At 39.2% G+C, this 19276-nt stretch overlaps 1 long non-coding RNA gene across 1 annotated transcript in view; it reads left to right on the top strand.

Annotated features, from left to right (window-relative positions):
• The first annotated feature begins 3419 nt into the window (after window positions 1-3419).
• Window positions 3420-19276, top strand: part of LOC132369067 (uncharacterized) — an 82213-nt gene continuing 66356 nt past the window's right edge. Inside the window, exon 1 of the long non-coding RNA XR_009504238.1 lies at window positions 3420-3518. This is a non-coding gene — a long non-coding RNA (uncharacterized LOC132369067). The remainder of the gene's footprint in view (window positions 3519-19276) is intronic.

The raw sequence follows: 19276 nt of genomic DNA, 5'->3' as shown, positions 1-19276 counted from the left end.
TTAAGCTCCTGTTCTGTTCCAGCATTCTATAATTGCAGTCCACAGTTTTCATTAGAGTGGAAAGTATTGGACAGCTAAATTTAGCAAATGGCTTGAAAGTCACGGCTGCTGCAATGACCTCTATTTTGTTTCCTGGTGGAGCCAGTTATATCCTCTGATTTGGAAGAATACAGAAGTGACTAGAAGACATTAGTGGAAACCTAATGGGATCCAGCATTGTGATTTGTTGCCAATAATGGGGATATATGTAAACAAAAGGTCTTAGGGAAAAGAAGTGTAAAAGGGGAAATCTTCAGAATGATAGAGGATGATGGTTATATTGGCTAGTGGTGAAGGTAGAGGGGGCCACTGGCCTGCTCTTCACATCTGTTAATATCTAAGGAGAAGCAATAGCACAGCCAGATGGCTTCATGCATTCAACTCCTTTTGCAAAGGAAGGCTGAAAATGAAGCTGCTTTAATAGGAGAAAGAACTTCTTTATTTGAAAGATAGTGTTTGATGAATGCTAGACTTTTTAATATGTTTTTGGATTTAGCTAATACATTTAGACATTGACTACTGTTCCAGGTATTTACAAATAAAGTTTTCTTTCTTTTTTTTTTTTTAATTTTGAGTCCATACCCAAGAATCCATTTTAATGATTTAAGTATGCAACGTTCTGTTGAAAGAGTATAGAAAGTAATATGCATTATTCAAATAGTTTTCTATACCCTCTGGGGAAAAAGCAAATGAAAATGTGGATGTGAAAGCACTTTCAGTTGGAGCACAGTGCTGACCAGCAAGAAATCTTGTGATGGGTTCATCTTTGTAGTGTCAAAAGGAAACTTATAAATTACATTTCATGTAACAGTTTATAGAAGTTCTCAGAATGAAAATCTGAATTGGTATCATTAAAGGAGTTATTTCTCTAAATATTTCTTCAAATAACATGTAAGGAAAACAAGACCACTTCTAGTGAGCAATTAATCCAAAACTTCATTTAGTGTAGTAATTAAGAGCATGCACTTTGCAGCCTTGGGTTCAAATCCTGGCTCTGCTACTTAGTTTATGAAGGTGAGCAGTAAGAGAATTTCCTTCTTGTGAAGTTTAGATGAATTAAAATGAATTTATTTAAAATGAATTCTTTAAAAGAGCTCATTACAAGGCCAGCACATCATAACCACTAAGTAAAAGATAGCTAGGTTTTTCAAAAGGCTGAAAATACAATTTTAATCCAGCTTACAAGGAATCTCTACCTATTTAGAATAATTGGATACCAGTTAGAACAATAGGTGATAAAGTGAAATTCCACATATGCATTATGGTATAAACGCCAATAAAATGATTCTCATTAACTAATTCTCTGTTTTGAATAGTTCGGCGAGAAATAATATCGTAAATAGTATTGACTGTCTAGACCCTTTCTTCATCAGGCCAGCTCCTGTGCATACTTCAGGCCTCAGCTGAGTGTCACTGCCTCTGGGTAGCTTTCACAGATCTCCTCCCACCCACGTTGGGTTTACAGCCACCTCTTCTGCGTTCCCAAAGCACCCAGAATACCTCTACTTAGTGCAATAACTACCGGTCTGTCTTTTAACTGTTTAGCATTTTCAGTGCCACTCATTCACACAGCAAGTGTTTGTTGAGAAGATACTACAACCTACTCCATGCCAGGCCTTTTGCTATGGCATTGGAGGAGAGATTGTGTTAAAGGCATCTGAGGTTCTTTTAAAGCTAAATTGTTATTCTGAGAATCACTTAAAATGTAACTTGAATTTGAAATAATCTAAACATTTTTCTACAGGGAGTATAATTATGGTAAATATTAGGTGTATATTTTTTCTCCCTGTTAGAGATAATTGTAATAATTAACCTTACATGACACTATGTGCCAGGCACAATTCTAAATGCTTTATCTGCATTAACTTATTGAATACAGTATTCATAACAACCCTTTGAGGTAGGTACTACTGCCATCCCTAATTTGAAATGAAGAAACTGAGAATCAGAGAATTTAGGTAATTTGCCCAGCGTCATCCAGCTAACATGTGGCAGAGCCAGCATTCAAATGCAGGCAATTTTGCATCAAGCCTGGGCTTTAATTATGATGGCTACTATCATATAAGGGCCCAGAGAGAAGTCCATGGAAGGCACCAGAATCTCTACAGTGGTTAGATGTTCTAACCGCAAGTGTCCCATGGTAAAAGACCTTAAGATGACATGACATATGAATAAAAGGAAAGGAGGTAGCATGATTACAGGATACAAATAATCATGATCTTATATTTCAAATTATAAATCAACATAGAATTGAGAATCTAGAGTTCGATGTTATGTCACCAAGCTGACTTGAAAGAAGGCAGCTTTTCTTTTCTTTTTCTTAACGTAATGGGTGCTATCATTAAAGATTTAAAAAGCTTTCTAGAATAAGCGATAATTACAGTCTCTCTTCAAGATAAGTGATACTATGAGTAGAGAAGGTAAAACATCAGGACAATAGGCCATTAGGCCTTCCTAATTTTACGCTATAATATCTGTCTGACCCTATTTTCCACAGCTCCTCAAGACCCCCATTTGGCTACACTTTACCCCACAGCCAGCCTTTCTGTGGCCTCCTCTGCCTTCCTGGGAAACTCTCCTTTTATCCAAATTGATTCATACTCTAACTCCACCTCCTTAAAAAGGCACCCTCAAATTCTCCAGACAAGAGGAATCACTCCCTTTTTTCCTCTCCTGGTATTTAATTATATGTAGTTTTATGTTATTCTCTACAAATTTCCTTTGTGTTCCTTTGGCCTCCCCTCCTAGACAGCAAGTCCTTTTGTATCCTGTCTTAATATAAACAGCACAAGCAAGATGTTGGGGATCTAGTAGCTTCTAAATAACTCCACTTAGGCTTCATCTGTCATATTGTCAGGAAACAAGGTGTTGCAATATATTTGAATTTTCCCTGGTCTATAGCTCATTCTTTTAAGCACTACACCTTGCTTTTATTTGAATATTTTAAGGGGCACTTAAAAATGTATTCCATATTTTCATGCCTTTTAAAGGAGTATATATCAAACATAAGTTGTCCTTTTTCCTTACTTTTTAGCATTCATATAAACAACAGCTGTTGTACTCTGTGATATACAGAGATGCCATCTGAAGCTATTGATATTTCTTGCTATCTTAATTGGCTGCAAATTCCATAGATACATAGTACTTATTAACTGTTTTAAAGTTTTTGTCTGATGAGTACCAACAGTCATTTTTAAAATTGTCACTTGCCTCAGTCCATTCAGGCTGCTATAACAAAATACCAGAGACTGGGTGTCTTATAAACAAAAAACATTATTTCTTACAGTCTGGAGTCTGTAACCAATAGAATACAGAGGACATGATGATACATGACTGCGCAGTCGAGATCATAAAAGGCTGTACTAATTCTGCTTAGTTCTCTTGCAACACTTACTGTCTTGTGCCTCCATCTGGGAACGCTTCCACCTAGACACCAGCCACCACGCTGTGAAGAAACCAAAGCCGCAGGGAGGATACATGTAAGCGCTCTGGTCGACATTTATATTTTTGTACGTGATGTGAGAAAACTGTTTGGAAGAATCTGTTCTGAGGTGTTGCTAGGGATTATCTCTGGGAAGTAGGATTATATGTCACATCTTCACTCTTTACGCTTTTCTATTTTATACAACAGGCAGGTGTTCAGTTTGTAATAAAAAAGTAGCTTCCAGAATAACAAAGAGAATTTTTTAAGTAATACTTTCTGTAAAAGTTCTTAATTTTCACACATAAAAAGATTGTTTTCACTCTCCCTTAAATTAGAGAGATTGAAATAGAACAGTTTTTTAAAGAACATGTTTTATCTTTTAATTAAGGACAGTCTTCTTTGGATGAGATCATTATTTTCAAAAAAATATTGAATTTACCTCACCTATTAAATGCAAAAAAACACTACGTAACACTCTTATATTTACCTATAACAACATTATTACAGGAAAGACTGCAAGTACACAAAGAGCCTTTCAATATACTTGGCTGATATACGCAATATAATGCATAGACGCTACAATAATAATTGGAAAAAATCAGGAGAATCTTTGTTTTCTTGGAATTTCCTTGAAAAACAGCTATTATTTTCTTGGTAGCCTTATTGATTCTCTAAGCCATGGATGACAAATGAAATATAGCCTTACTTTTACTGTTACATAATTAAAACAGCATGAAAGGAAGGTGAGAGAAAGAGAGGGAATTAACAGGGCAGAAAATGAAGCTCCTTAAACTTTAAGGAACCTCACGTCTTTTACTCAGGAGAAAGGTTCAAAATATAAATGGTATTAAGTACTACAAAATGTGATCAGGCAAAGTATGAAGTAGGTTATTGTAATACTTGTCAATCAGATAAGACTTGAAGGAACAAGTTCTTTCCAAGTCCTTCCCAGTCTTACTTTTTTAGATGTTTTTCAAAAAAGAAACTTGAATAGACAACACATTTTGAAGAAAACAAAATAGGCAACAAATAACTCTCCAGCTAATAGCCCAACTGTAGTTTAGTTCTTTAAACTCTGTCATCAAATGCCAGATAGAGAGCAATCAACCTCCGTTACCCCCAAGATTTTAGATACAGAATTTTTCGAAACAGGGTTTGGTGAGTCACCTAAGATTGGTGACTTGTGATGTTATATAATTGATGTCAGACACAATTTGATAGTCATCAAAATTTTGGTAGACTTCTAAACCCTTTCATCCATATTACAGATATCAGGAAAAGCATTTTGTGTACTACCTTATTGAGAGACTATTTTAAATGATTGAAGAACACAGGAAAAGACTACACTCCTATTACAATGAAGCACTTTACTTTAAAACACGTGTAACCTTTTAAAGGGTACTCAGGCATAGCTAGTGGAAGATTACCAGGTAGATCCCAGCCAGCTGCTGCCACCACCCTAATTCTGACCCCTGGGGACCAGTGAGAATTCTGTTTCATTGTTCTCAGATTAGGGGCTTCTTCCAACCCAACACTGACCTTCTGTTGGTGCTTTGGTCTATCTCCCCCTCACTCCTTCATACTTGGGCTGTCTCAGATAGTTTCTTAAAACCCTGGGGCACAAACAGAAAATATGAGTTCCCCAGAGAAATTCCAGGAAGGGCCACCCTGTGTGTTAAGGTTGTGATTGAGATGCTTCAGGTTTATCTTAATTCTAGAAGAATCCCATCTCAGAGTGGACAACAAATCTTTATGCAAGAATCCCATCTCAGAGTGGACAGGAAATCTTTATGCCAGAATCCCATCTCAGAGTGGACAGAAAATCTTTATGACCACAGTCTTCTCCAATTACAATTTGTGACAAAAATAGAAGTTGTTTTTTCACCTAACTTCTGTGATGATGTAGAAAAGCAGATAAGATTTTTCATTTAATGTTTGGTTGTTCTGGGAAATGTTTTAATAGCATCTTCTGCTCAACTCATTTGTACCTGCAAAGATTCTCAGAGTAATCCAATTTGAAATGTATACTTGTTTCCCCCACTATTGGAAAGTAGAGTGTTCCTATGAAAGTCTTCATAAGCTGAAATGATCTAAAGTAAAGAAGCAGTTACCATCAATTTATATAAGAACATTTTTGAGCATTCCCAGACCCCCAAAATAACCTATTAAATCATACCAAATAACGCATAAAAAATTTTATTTCATGCACTACGATTGAAGTGCTTAATTACATCCATTTTTATGCTAAGCGTAACACCCCTGTGAGCTCCCTTAGGCTTTTGTGATATCTTAGGACACGTTTTGCTAAGGGATGCACAAAATAAATTGAGATAAAACACAGATGCTCAAACACAGTTCAAAGCTACGGAGGCTTGATCCTGAGTTGCTGAGTGTAGTTCCTGGGGAAGGAGCTTGGCGTCATTCTCTCTGCTCAGGGTGCGCGCTGCTGCTGTGATGGTACTCTGCAAAACAAACGTTGAACTCTTGATTTCGCTTTTCGCCTATTTTCGTAGAAGCGAAAATCCTCTTTGGATTTCTTTTGGTTATCAAAAACATGTATAATACTATTGTAGGTCTTGAAGAAAAGCAGAGTGGTATAAAAGCGATCTTTCAGGTGGTGGGGTAAACCTGTGTACAGCTGAGTCATATCAAGTAAGAAATATTCTCAGAGTGTAATGGTACGTATGTTATTTTAATTAATATTAGACAACCTTGGATTGTCCAATATTAGCCCTTTCCCACAGAAATCCAGTCTCTTGGATTTCTGTGGGAAAGAGTGACAAACAGTACATACATGACCACATAAATCAACTCCAGAGATCGGTTCCTTTTTTTTTTTAACTTTATGACTTTTTTTTTTTTTTTTTACCTTAAACTGTCTATGCATGCATGTATAAACCTTGCATTAGAAATACTCCAAGGTGGCATAATTGACTAATTTGTTTCATCCCTTATCCCTAAATCTTCCTGCCTTTGGTAAAATGCTAATATTTAGGAGATTGCTTAAAAGGCAAGATACAGGGAAGACCGGAGGCAAATGTCTACATAAGACACAAATTGATTCATCAATCCCCAGAAACAGAAAGCTGGTGCTCATAGTAATTGATTTGACAAGCTTCTCAAAATCTTTTTTAACGAAAACGGGGTATGATTTTAAATGAAGTATGCATGTGATTTGTAAGTTTTATACAATATAAATGTCAGTGAGACTATGATATTATATGAATGAATACTATATTCATATTGAGTGTATTTTTAATTTTTCAAGAAATATATTTGATTAGAACATCTCTAGAAGGAAGCCAATTATTTTCTATACTCTCAATGTCAGAAAAAGATCTGCTTTGCCAAAAAACCCTTTTCTTCTGACTTACACCTCAAGGAATGATTAGTTTAAACTGGCACTTTAACACTCATCATTTTGCCTTTTTTATCATCATTATAAAACTTGACAAATGCTCTTCTTTACTTTTTCTGCTCACCTCCTGCTCACCTGCACACTTACTGTGTAAAATGCATTTACATATTTAGTATTTTATATATGTTCTTTTTGTTCCAACTTCCATTTAAGCAAAAATAGGTTCTTTATGAGATGACTGCAACTTTCAGCTTCATGTTGTTGCAATTAGCAATCTTCTGGTTCTAAGTAGACTCTAAAAAGGAATGTGATCCATTCTTGAGTGTTTGCCCAAGTTTCTATGTGCAACTTAGGCTTATTCATATCCACAAATAATCTTAAATAATGGAACATTAAAAACTAGAATAGGGGCTTCCCTGGTGGCGCAGTGGTTGAGAGTCTGCCTGTTAATGCAGGGGACACGGGTTCGAGCCCTGGTCTGGGAAGATCCCACATGCCACGGAGCAGCTGGGCCCGTGAGCCACAACTACTGAGCCTGCGCGTCCGGAGCCTGTGCCCCGCAACGGGAGGGGCCGCGATAGTGAAAGGCCCGCGCACCGCGATGAAGAGCGGTCCCCGCACCGCGGTGGAGAGTGGCCCCCGCTTGCCGCAACTGGAGAAAGCCCTCGCACGAACCGAAGACCCAACACAGCCAAAAATAAATAATAAATAAATAAAATAAATAAAGTAGCTATAAAAAAATTAAAAAAAAAAAAAAAAAAAAAAAAAACTAGAATAATTTACTGATTAAGATGAGTCATTTCCAGTAAAAGCAAACCTCTTTGTAAGAACATGAAACCTGTATTGTATTTCTCAGGGTGTTTGCCATAGCTTCTTGGTCATGTTGGTCTGTAGTGACTCTGGTCTGGTCTGTAAGTCAGAGTTGCCTATTGATCACATTTATTTCACAGCAACCTGTTATGGGGATCATCAGTACGGTCCCATAGTATGTGTTTCTTGAGAGTTTAAAATCTTATAAACCTTTTTTTTATGATTCCCTAGCCACCTAGTTTTAAAAGTATATGACTCATCACACTGCTTGTGTAAGATATGCACAATGATTCTGAAAGCAAAGAGATCATTCTTAATTCAGAAAGAATGAAATTTCAGCAGGTTGTCATGTGCTAAGCCTTACTTTCCGGTGCAAATGATGAGTCATGGAGCAAAATGGATGATTAGGAGTAGTTAGTTAAGAAAGTATGATAAGGAAGTCAGCTTAGATCATCACCTGGCCCTTTAGAGAAGAAATTTAAAAATCTCATTTTCCAAGCACATCTCAGGCCACACACCCTCCAGCACCACTGAACTTCTTCTTTTATCTTGAATAACCCAATCCCTTACACAACACTGCACCCTTTGTACACGAGGACACTTGCTCAGAATGTCCTTTTACCCCACCTTTGTTACTTGACAAATACCTCTTCATTTAGGAGGGAGTTCAGGTGCCCCCTCCTCTGAAATATCTTCTCAGAATCCTCTGAGCTTTCAGAGGTTTTGTTCAGGCATTGTTTTCTGCCCTATTAAAAACTAATTATACTAATAATTAGTGTCATAGATGAATAATATTCATTGTCTGTATCTGCCCTCAAACAAGACACCATGTCCCTTTCCCCAGACTTTACTCACCTGACATGGTGAAACAATCTTTTATCTTAATCTCAGGGATTTTTCCCTTCGCATTGTATTATGACATGTTATTTCGTTTTACTGCTTTATTTCGCCACCATTGTTCTTATATCCCACTTCATCTTGGATTCATTCCGTTTTGCTGAACTGTGTTCTTCGGTAAATTTTTTAGAAATGATTCATAGGTAGTAAACTTTCTAAGTCTTTGCATATCTAAAAATGCAAATGTTTATTTTGCCCTCCCACATGAGTGAGTTTGGCTGGGTAAGGAACTCCAGTTTAATTTTTTTGTTTCTTTCAGAACTCTGATAATATTTCTCCATTGTCGACTTGTATCCAGTGTTACTGATTTTAATCGGGAGAGGACTCTCTCATAGGCTGTCTGACTTTTTCTCTTGAGAAACTCTTAGGATATTATGTGTATGTTTGGCATCCTAAGGTTACATTAGGGTGTGTCTAAATGTGGGTAGTGTTTTTCTATTCATGCTACTCAGAAACTTTTTGGATCCTTTCAACATTTTGAATGACTCACTTTCATGGTTAAGTTTCTTCAATTAGTTTGTTCTTCGGGGTTGCTATTTATATTTATAGTTGAGCATCTTTATCAAACAGGATTGTTAGAGTGTATTTCATCAGATCAAATGAGAACCTCTTTTATTGTTTTATGTTAAATTCTGAATATAGAAGATGCCTTAGATGTTTGGGAGGAGGGTCAGGCTGGGAAAATTTGCAAGGTATACAAATAACTTTTATTTAGGGTCTGGGGGCTCCCCAGCCCTGCTGGTTGTTGTATGTTATCTGGCACACTGCCCACTCTGGGAGTATCCTGTGTCAGAACTCCCATTTCAGAGTGCCCCACCCCCAAATTTGTCCTGTGGATGAAAGGAATCAGTGGTTCTCCTTCCTTCTCCCTCTTTGTGGATTTGGAAGTTCCAAGTTAGCTCAGGCTCTGCTTCCCTTCATCTTTAGCCCCATCCTTCATACAAGGGACTCCCCTAGGGAGGTAACTCACTTTGTATATGAAACAGTCTTGCAGGCTTCGTCCTGGGGCAAATACTGCTGCTGCCAACTGCTTTTGTACAGAGGGTGGAGGATGGGAGGGAGGAGCAAGCCAGCTGTCCCAGATTGTCCAAATGAAGTCTTTAATTAATTGCCCCACCTGCTCCTAGGGGTCCCTCCCTCTCTTTGATTTGTTCAGTCTGAGCACGGTGGTTCTCCGAGCTTCTTCAGGAAATGCTAAGACAATGTAGAGCCTGCCTTCTCCAGCAACAGCCCTTACATTACAGCTCTCTCTTTTCTGATGTCTCCAGCAAGATCATCCTGCTTGCTCTTTACCATCAAAAAAATCCCTCACAATTGCTGGTCTGTGAGTTCATCTTTTTTACTTAGGGTGTACAATGGATTTATTATCTATTATAATAGATAGATAATCATTTCTATGTATTTCTATGTATTTCAATAGAATTCCTGCAATTCCAAAAGGCACAGACGGGGAGCTAGAGCTAGATTCATACTTTTCATGAATATATTGATTGTACACTAGAGTAATTGTTCTCTGTTTACATAAGTCTCCCCACTAGAAAGTGACCTTGGCAATCCCCATTGTGAGCCCAGTTGTCTGTAAGTGGGGAGACTGCGTGAACAAGGGCACAGAAATTGAAAAACAGAAAGGCTTATATGGAAGAGAGAATTCTGACTGTTCTGTTAGTGGAAAAAAAACCTAGAGAAACTGGTGAGGAGAGAGAGATGGAAATTTTTTGTGTGATAGTGAGGTTGTTCTTGACTCTTTTCTGAGCCCCAGTTCTTCCATTTGGGAAAGAGAACATGGCTACAAGATGCCCAAGATGCTTTTCCTGTTTAATCACTTTGTGGTTCCATGAATTAGATATTGGAAATCAATAGACCTTACCAGACCACTGATCTTCTCACAGCATCCTACAGATAGAAGCCATATGGTTTGCACTCATCCTAAAATGAGTAGGACCAGACTTTGGTGAAATAGTGAGGAAATTATTCTTTGTATTATTCTTTTTTGTGTGGTTTATGAGAAGCGCTCTTTTCCCTTCACACAATCCTCCACTGTTATCCTTGGTTCTCTCTCTTTCAACCACCAATTTCCCAATGATTTACTCTGGCTGATTCTACAAATCTCTGATAAGAAAAGTATTGGCTGATAAGGACTGAGGTAAGATGCTTTATAGAATTATATACAATTTTTTGAGGCAGCACTTAATAAAAAGCATTATCTTTATTTTTCAAGATTTTTTTTTCAGTTGTAAGGAGAAAAGTTAACGTACAGATCATATGGTTGAACAACGTGGGGGTTAGGGGCGCCACCTACAATGGCCTCTGATTCTATAGCATGATTACCTAAATTAAAAGCAATTAATTGGCTACTGTAGAAGTTCTAAACATTTAAAAAGATAGAGTCATACCAGTAAAATGATACATAGCGACACTGATATTTGAGGAAGGGCACTGCTCAAAGCCTTCTCAGATTATAGCAGCCACCTCCCTCCTGCTCGCCATCAGGTTCAGCCTACAGAAAAATATAACTTTTTTTATAGTCTTATACATCTTCACTGATAATGTGTTTCTTTTCCCCCATTTGACACTAAAATAACTCATTTCTAATTCTTTACATTCACACAGATGTCAAAATATCTCCACATACTTCTACCAGGTGCCTCTATCTTAAATTGGAGCTAGAAAATTCTAGGCTGAAGACTAGCCAACATAAAATATTTTTTGTAAAAGATGTGGGTTCAGTTGATAGCATTAAATTTGCTCTATATAGAGCAAATTCAAACAGATACAGGAATGGACAATATAAGAGAAATCTTGTTGATTCAGATACATATGACTTAAAAATTTAAAAAACAAGTTTATCAGCTGAACAAATAAATAGTAATATTTAGCATTTATTTTATGTGTGGGAAGAGTAGTTATTCACCAATATCAACATTTCTCAAAATGCGGTTACTAGATCCAAGGAAAGTTTCTGCAAAATTTTTAGTTTTGAATTTTCAATTTAATGACCATTTAAAAAACAACCAACACACCCAGAATGGCTAAAAATTACAGACTGAGACTACCAAGTATTTTTCAGGATGTAGAGCAACTGACATTCTCATACACAGCTGGTGTGAGCTAAAATGACATAATCACTTTGGGAAACTATATATATGGCAATATCTAAAAAAGTATAATATATGCATAGTCTATGCAATCAACTCTACTCTCAGGTATGTATCCAAGATACCTCCCAGAAATGCAGATATTTGGGCCTCAAAATACACTTACAAGAAATGTAAAATAGCATTACTTATAATAGCCCCAAACTGGAAACAATCCAATTGCCCATCAGCGCCAAAATAAATTGTGAAACAGCTGTATAAAGGAATACTCCAGAGCAATGAAAAAGAATGAACTGCCGTTAGATGCTACGACATGGATGAATCTCACAATAAGTTGAATACAAAAGTCTGACACACAAGAATACATACTGTACAATTCATTTATATAAGGCTAAAAAGCAAGCAAAACTATAATCAGGGAACAAGTTATCTTTTTAAAGGATCTATTGACTAGGAGGAGGCACAAGGAATAATTCTAGGGTGCTTGTATTATTCCATATCTTGTTGTGGTTTGTGACTACCCCTGGGACAAAGGCTACGAGCCTGCCCAAGGTCTGGCTGCATAGACATCGGTGACCTTTGCTTACTGGAGCCCCTTTGGCTGTACCTGCATGGAGCAGGAAGCGCCAGGGAGCTTATATCCGCCACAGGGCAGCCTGTGGCCACTGGCGAACTGGTGTGGAAGAGTGAAAGCCCAGCTCTTTTCCCTCAAGACAAGACAAACTCTCTGCACAACTACCTATAGGGTTAGACTAGGACTGTGACTTGACCTAAAACTGTTCCCTTCCTTAGCTTCTTTCCCCTACCTGTCTAGCTTCTGCTACACCTCTACTGGCTTTTCCTGTGAGTTCTGCCTTAACAAATCTCTTGCCCACAGATTCTCATGTCAAGTTCATCCTCTAAGAATTGGACCCCAAACAGCCATATTGGAAATCCAGTATCACATGAATGTAGCTTTCTCTCCCCCATTCCCCTTCGAAATACTTAACACTTCCTTCCTTATTGCCTAGAGTTTATACCCCAAACAATCTGTTTCAGGGATTAAGGTCCTGAAAGGCTTCTATGAATTAAATGGAGACTAATTCAGGTGGCATGACTCATGAAGCATTCATTCTCCTCCCGAGTTCTTGGATCATCTTTACGATCATTGCTGTGAAGTCTTTCTTGGGTAGATTGCCTGTCTCCACTTCACTTAGTTCTTCTGCGGTTTTATCTTGTTCCTTTGTCTGAAACATGTTCCTCTGCTGCCTCATTTTGTCTAAGATGCTATTTGTATTTTTATGTATGGTAGGTTACTTACGTTTGCTGACCTTGGAGAAGTGGCCCTCTGTAGGAGACGTCCTGTGCAACCCAGCAGCGCACTCCCCTCGTATCGCCCAAGGTGTATGCTCTAGGGATTCCTCCTAAGAGCGCTGCATGGTGGACTGACTACGTGGGTGGTCTGGTAGGCTTGGTTGGTTCCTAGTCTGGTTGATTGCCAGGCCCTGCCTGTGTGGATGCAGCTGGCTGCTGTTTAGCAGGGTCTGGTCATGAGGTGGGCCTGTAGAACCCTAGGGGGCCCTGGGCTAGTGCTGGCTCACTGGTGGGTGGAGTCAGGGTCCCAAAGGCTCTGGGGCTGTTGCTCCCCACCACTGGCAGGTGAAGCCAGATTCTGGGGTTGGTGACAGACTACTTGCAGGCAGAGATGGTTCCTGGAGTCTAAACTGCAGGGCCCAGGATCCCAGAGCTTGGTTCAGATCGTTAAGGGGGCAGGGGCATGGTTCCTGATACAGTTGGTTACAGGCTCCAGGGTAAAGCTTGCGTTGGCCTGCTAGTGAGCAGGGCCAGGGCCCCGCTGGTCCCAGGGGTGGGTCTAGCCTGCATTGCAGTGTCTTGCTTCTGGTGTCTGCCCCCTGGTGGGTGGAGCTGGGTCTTGGCCCTCTGGTGGGCTGGGATGTGTCTAGAGGCATGTCCAGAGACAGCTGTGGCTCTTAGGCTTTAGGAAGCCTGTCTGCTGATGGTGAGGCTGTGGCTCCGCCCAGTTGTTTGGCCTGAGCCGTCTCAGCGCTGGCGTCTGCAGGCTGTTGGATGGTGCTAGGTCTTGGCACTAAAGAGCCACCAGGAGTATTCAAGCAGCTGGCTGTCCAGTGTTCATGTCCCCGGGGTGAGCCGCAGCCACGCCTCACCCCCGCCTCTCCAGGAGACTCTCCAAGACCAGCAGGTAGGTCTGGCCCAGGCGCCTATCAGATTACTGCTTTTGCCCTGGGTCTGGGTGCGTGTGAGATTTTGTGTGCGTCCTTTAAGCGTGAAGTCTCTATTTCCCTCAGTCTTGCGGGGCTCTTGCAATCAAGTCCCACTGGCCTTCAGAGCCAGATGCTCTTGTGCCGAACTCCCGGGCTGAGGAGTCTGACATGAGGCTCAGGAACTCTCACTCCTGTGGGAGAATCTCTGCAGTATAATTATTCGCCAGTTTGTGGGTTGCCCACTATGGGGGAGGGGTAATGGGATTTGATTATATCGCGGGTGTGCCCCTCCTACTCATCTCATTGAGGTTCCTTCTTTATGTCTTTAGTTGTAAAAGATACTGTCTTTTTCATTGATGGTTGTTCTGCGTATAGTTGTGATTTTGGTGTGTTGGTGAGAGGAGGTGAGCTCAGGGTCTTTCTATGTCATCTTAACCTGCCAACTTCTCGTGAAGCATTTATCAATGATTTGCATTTTAGCAAAATGCAATAAGATTAGCAATGCAGTCATCTGACAGGACCCTCAGCCAGTAGGAGACCCACCACTGGCTGGTGATTGTGGGTGCCAGGAATCATGTTCAGAAAAGGTCCAAAGCACAAGCCTTGCCTGGAAAGGAGAGCTGAGTGGGGCATGAGAGACATTCCTCAGGCTACAAGCAGCAATATTAGATTTCAGTCACCTGGGCACAGGAAAGGAAGACTCAAAACAGAAACAATTTTGAGCAGAAGACAATCTAACTTCATGAATTTCATCTAGGACTAGCCCTGAACTAATATTTATTAATTCTGTGTATGAATGCATGTTGTGATTTAATAAATCAGGGGACTTATAATATTTTTAAGTGGTTGAGAATGGGGAAAATGACTACCTGTCCCAGATGAAACCAGTAAGGCTTCATGAATTGAGATTTCAAGAGCTTGCTTGGTAAGAGCACAGTTATCCAATGGAAAAACACATCAATTCTAATTATTCTAACTCAAACAGCTGATCAAAATTTATTTGGCCCAAAATCCATCTTAAGGTTTAGCAATATGAACAGCTGGTGGTATGAGCTTTAGAATTAATTACCGAGTGAGTCAATAATCATAAAATTATCTAACATATCAGATGGAAATTTCAAAAATATTTTAAATCTATACTCTCACAATTTCAATTTACTTATATCTAAAATTATCTTAAATTGGCCTTTTAAACAGTTTATGCAAAAAAGAAAAGTGTTCATTATTAAGTGTTGACTGAATTGGAGTGAATGGTAATTAAAGTTACCAAAAGAACCTGTGACAAAAGGCAATGAACAAAACAAAAAATGTATAAACAACAATATGCATAGACAAAGCCTAGACTGAAGCATGCCAACATTTCAGTAGTGTTTATCTGTTTGCTAGGATTGAGGATCATTTTATTTTCTTCATCAGGAAAAGTGTTGTTTATGAGAAACATGATGTGTAAGGTCCTCTCTCCAATTCAAAGTTACCTGAAATAAAGGCTTAGTGGGTGACTGTCACCTAGGCATAGGCATGCTATGAAAGCACATTATTATGAAGGCTTGTGTGAATTAGGTAGAGAGATTTACTTTGATCTCTTTGAATTACCATATACTACCTAGAAAACATTCCAAAATAAGGGAGCATTGCAGACCAAAATAGAACTGTTTTTGTTGGTAGTGGTGAGATTAAACAATCAGCCATTTTCCTAACATCTATTTCCTTGATGGACAAATACTAAAAGCGAGGGGATAAGCACATGTAAACACACACTCACATGACCTTTACCTGGTAGAAAGGAAAGTATATTTGTGCAGGTCTCCCTTAAGTAACTGCTCAGTGACTCCCTTGCAGGTTATAAATACCAGCCAATTTCAAGGCATGGTAAAAGAAAAAAAAGGAACACATTTCAGAGAAAAAGCATAGCTGATGAGAACAGAATTCTTATCGAGGGAGTTTTCAATTAACAAGTTTCCATCACATTGAATGGGATCAGATGTGAACCCATGGGACTGTTTATTTCATACTTGGCATTTCCTGTGAGTCACACCTTTTATCTGAGCATCTTAGAATATTTTATAAACACAAAACTTCAGTAACACCTGCAATATTTTTTGCTTTAGAAATGGACTAATAAGTCATCAAAGAGCTTGTAAAGTTGACAGTCACCTAGGATGAGATTGATTCTATATCAGTACCTCTCCTGGTGATGGCCCTCAGTTAGGGTTTGAGAACTCTACAGCTTCAACTGTAGAACACTCTGTAACATGAAACCCATGTCTTTAACTTTTAAAGATAATTTTTAAGGAGACGTCTCTAGGAAAAAAATCTCTATATATGCACACATACAGATAAATATCATCTACCTATAAATATAGATACTAAGATATACATAGAAAGGGTTCATAACCAGTAAAGTAGCAGTAAATTGATAACAGGCATTGAAGGTGGAGCCTGGCTCCTGACCACGAACATCTACGTTTGTTTACGTAGCTGAGAACAAAATGGGGGAGTCTGTAAGCAATAAATAGAAAGGTGGAAGGCTTGGGATTTTTTTTCCTAGCTCCTTTGTCAGTTGTGATCTTCCTGACATCTCTTAACCTTTGTTCAGAGGTTCCCAAACTTTCTTGGTTCGTAATTCCCTGAGGTCTCAGTAAATTTTTCACTGGGCCCCTAAGGCAAAAGAAATACCTAAGAGTTCCATTTATTAAGTAGTTTGGTCTGAACAACTAATAATAGTAGTTGGCGTGATGTCCAACAGACGGCGCTGTGCTTTCCTCGACAACATTCTCCCCTGGGGACTCCTGGGCACCTGGACTCAGTTAGGGACGCACCGCTCTAGACCATCTGTGAACGAGGTGGCGCGAGGGGCAGAACTGGCCTTGGGGGAATTTGAAAAGGGACTCCATGGAGGTATCTTTCTCTCATTATAGGAACTCCAGGTAAAAGTGCCTATTGCTGCCTTTCAAGCCTGATGACTAGCGTGCCCACCCTAGTAAAGAGGGGAACAGTGGGTCTCTCCTACACAGAGCACACAGGAAGCCTACTGCTAGCGCAGATTTAGCTATCTCCTCATCAGACAAAACCTGCACAATTACAAACCCTCTAAGTTGGTTGGTTCTACTCATTTTACTTTTTCGTTGTCTATAACTCATTCTACAATCCACGTAACCTTAAAAATAACTATGTAAATAAAATCAGTCTCTGTTTGTATCTGAATCACACCAAAAGAAATAAACAGACTTCTTGTAAATACTGAAGCTTTGTTTGGGACAGCCAGATTTAAAATATAAGCATAAATGAAATTTGTTTTCTGGAACCCTGAAGGGACAGCCCAAAGAACTGGGCAGTTTTCGGACCTGACAATGAGTTGTGATAACAAATCTGTGTGCTTGCCAGTTGGATGAGAGGTGCTGGATGCTTTAAGATGCCCTGGACAGAGGAGATGGTGGTTTTAAATGAACCTGCAGATGAGAAGTTTCAAGAATAGGGGGCTTTCAGTTGCAGGCATTGATTGGCTCGGGAACTGATTGTCACACAGGCAACTCCATGAAGCATGCATTTGGGAGAAGAGCAGCAGGGATTTTTGTTTGTTTTAACCAGTAATTAGTGATTCTCCTAAGTCACACCAAGAATGCCAGAGAGTTCCTAATCAGGCTCGGTTGAGACGAAATGCTCTGTTCATAGTTAAATACAATCCCTCTTTTTACAAACTGTAGACAGAGTGCCTGCTAAGCGCCAGGCACTGTCTAGGTTTATGGAAGATCAAGTCCTGAGGTGGGGGATGAGCAGGGGGAAGACGATTCCTGCCCTTTCAGAGCTGGGCCTTGTGGTTAAGAACAACAGGAGGTTCCATTTTACAGCTCAACTCAGAGGAAATGGAGGAGGTGTCTGGGCAATTCACTTTCCTCTCTGACCTCAATTTACTCTTTTTAAATGAGGGGGTTGGACTACATGATCTCTAAGCCCTAAGGTTCTGATTCTAGCACCAAACGAAATTCACTTCAAAGTCAAGGAAAGAGTTGCAGTAACGTAAATAGACCTCAGGGTATAAACACTATGTTATCCAAAGGGAAAATAAAGATGACAGACTGCATGTTTTAAAATAAACTCACTGTGGGTTTTAATTCTCAATTCCAACCTTGAATTTTATGAGTATTGATTTCCTAAGAAAAGAAAGCTTACAATTGCTACCTTCCTTAAGTACCTTTCCATTCATTTTAAATAAGGCCATTAAAAATTTTTCAGGCCCAATATATATAACTTTCAGTTTAAATGTCCTTATTACCATCCCCAAAAGGACCTTTCTTATGTAACTAAAAGAAAAGGTTTAATTTTGGACACAGAAAAAGTTAGACTTGACATTTACAAGAAATGAATACCTTGCTTTGCCTAAAAAAAACAATCTTGACTGTTAGGTACTTCAAACACTGACATGAAGTGTTATTGACAACACAATGGGATGGGCAAACAGAGGGACTGAGACCTACAACATCTATGATTTACTTAAGATCACGCAGTTATTTTATGTCTCTGCCTTGTTTTCATCTTACTGTATTTTATTTATCCCTCACAGTAGTCCTCTAGGGTAATTTCCTTGCTCTACAGACTAGAAAATAGTTTCAGAGAAAGTGTGTTCTTACAGTCGTAATGGATTTGAAACTAGGTCTACCTATCTCAAAAGCTCTTGAAATTTTCCCCTATACCTTATGGGATTCTAGCACATAATCCCTACTTTCCGAATTGTACATTCTCACATAGATCAAATGGAAGGGATATTTTCATTTTTCTTCAGAGAATGAGAAGGAGGCAATTGTAGAGGAGGGATGGAGGGAAAGTGGGGTTAAAGAACTGCCGCTCTATTGCTCTAAAATGTTTCCAGACTTATCTTACATTGCCCCTGCCCAGACCTTATATTGTACCCAAACTGGATTCCCACAGTTCCTGGGATACACCCTATCCAGCCTCAGCTTCTTCATTCTTTTCTCTCCTACAGTACCCTTCCTCTCCACTCTGCTTACTGAAAACCTATTCATCCTGTAAAGTCCATTTCATGAGTCACTCCCGTCCCATGAGGCTCTTTGAGCCTCAGTTTCCTCAATCACAGAGTGGAGAAAAGAATTCCTACTGAGATAATCATGTCTACCTGGCAGCATCATTTAAATGATGCTTATGACACCTCCATCAGTAATAAAACGTAAAGAGAAAGTAAATGTATTATTTCTCACTGTTAAAGATCAAACTTTAGTAGGTCCATAGCTTTTATACTCACTCTTAGATTATGTTTTGGCATTAAAAGCTCCAGTCTAGTCTAATAATTGCAAAGATTAAGTCCAGTTCAGTAAAGAAATAAATTATCTGAAATCTTATTCAGTGTCAAGTTCTCCCCAGTCCCAGAAAGGAGGTCCAGGCAAGAAGGGGAGGGGTGCCCTCCAAAGTTAGCTTT

This window comes from Balaenoptera ricei, chromosome 7 (assembly GCF_028023285.1).
Source record: "Balaenoptera ricei isolate mBalRic1 chromosome 7, mBalRic1.hap2, whole genome shotgun sequence".
Taxonomy (NCBI): Eukaryota; Metazoa; Chordata; class Mammalia; order Artiodactyla; family Balaenopteridae; genus Balaenoptera; species Balaenoptera ricei.
Note: the sequence above shows the minus strand (reverse complement) of the source record. Positions and strands in the feature narration are given on the sequence as shown.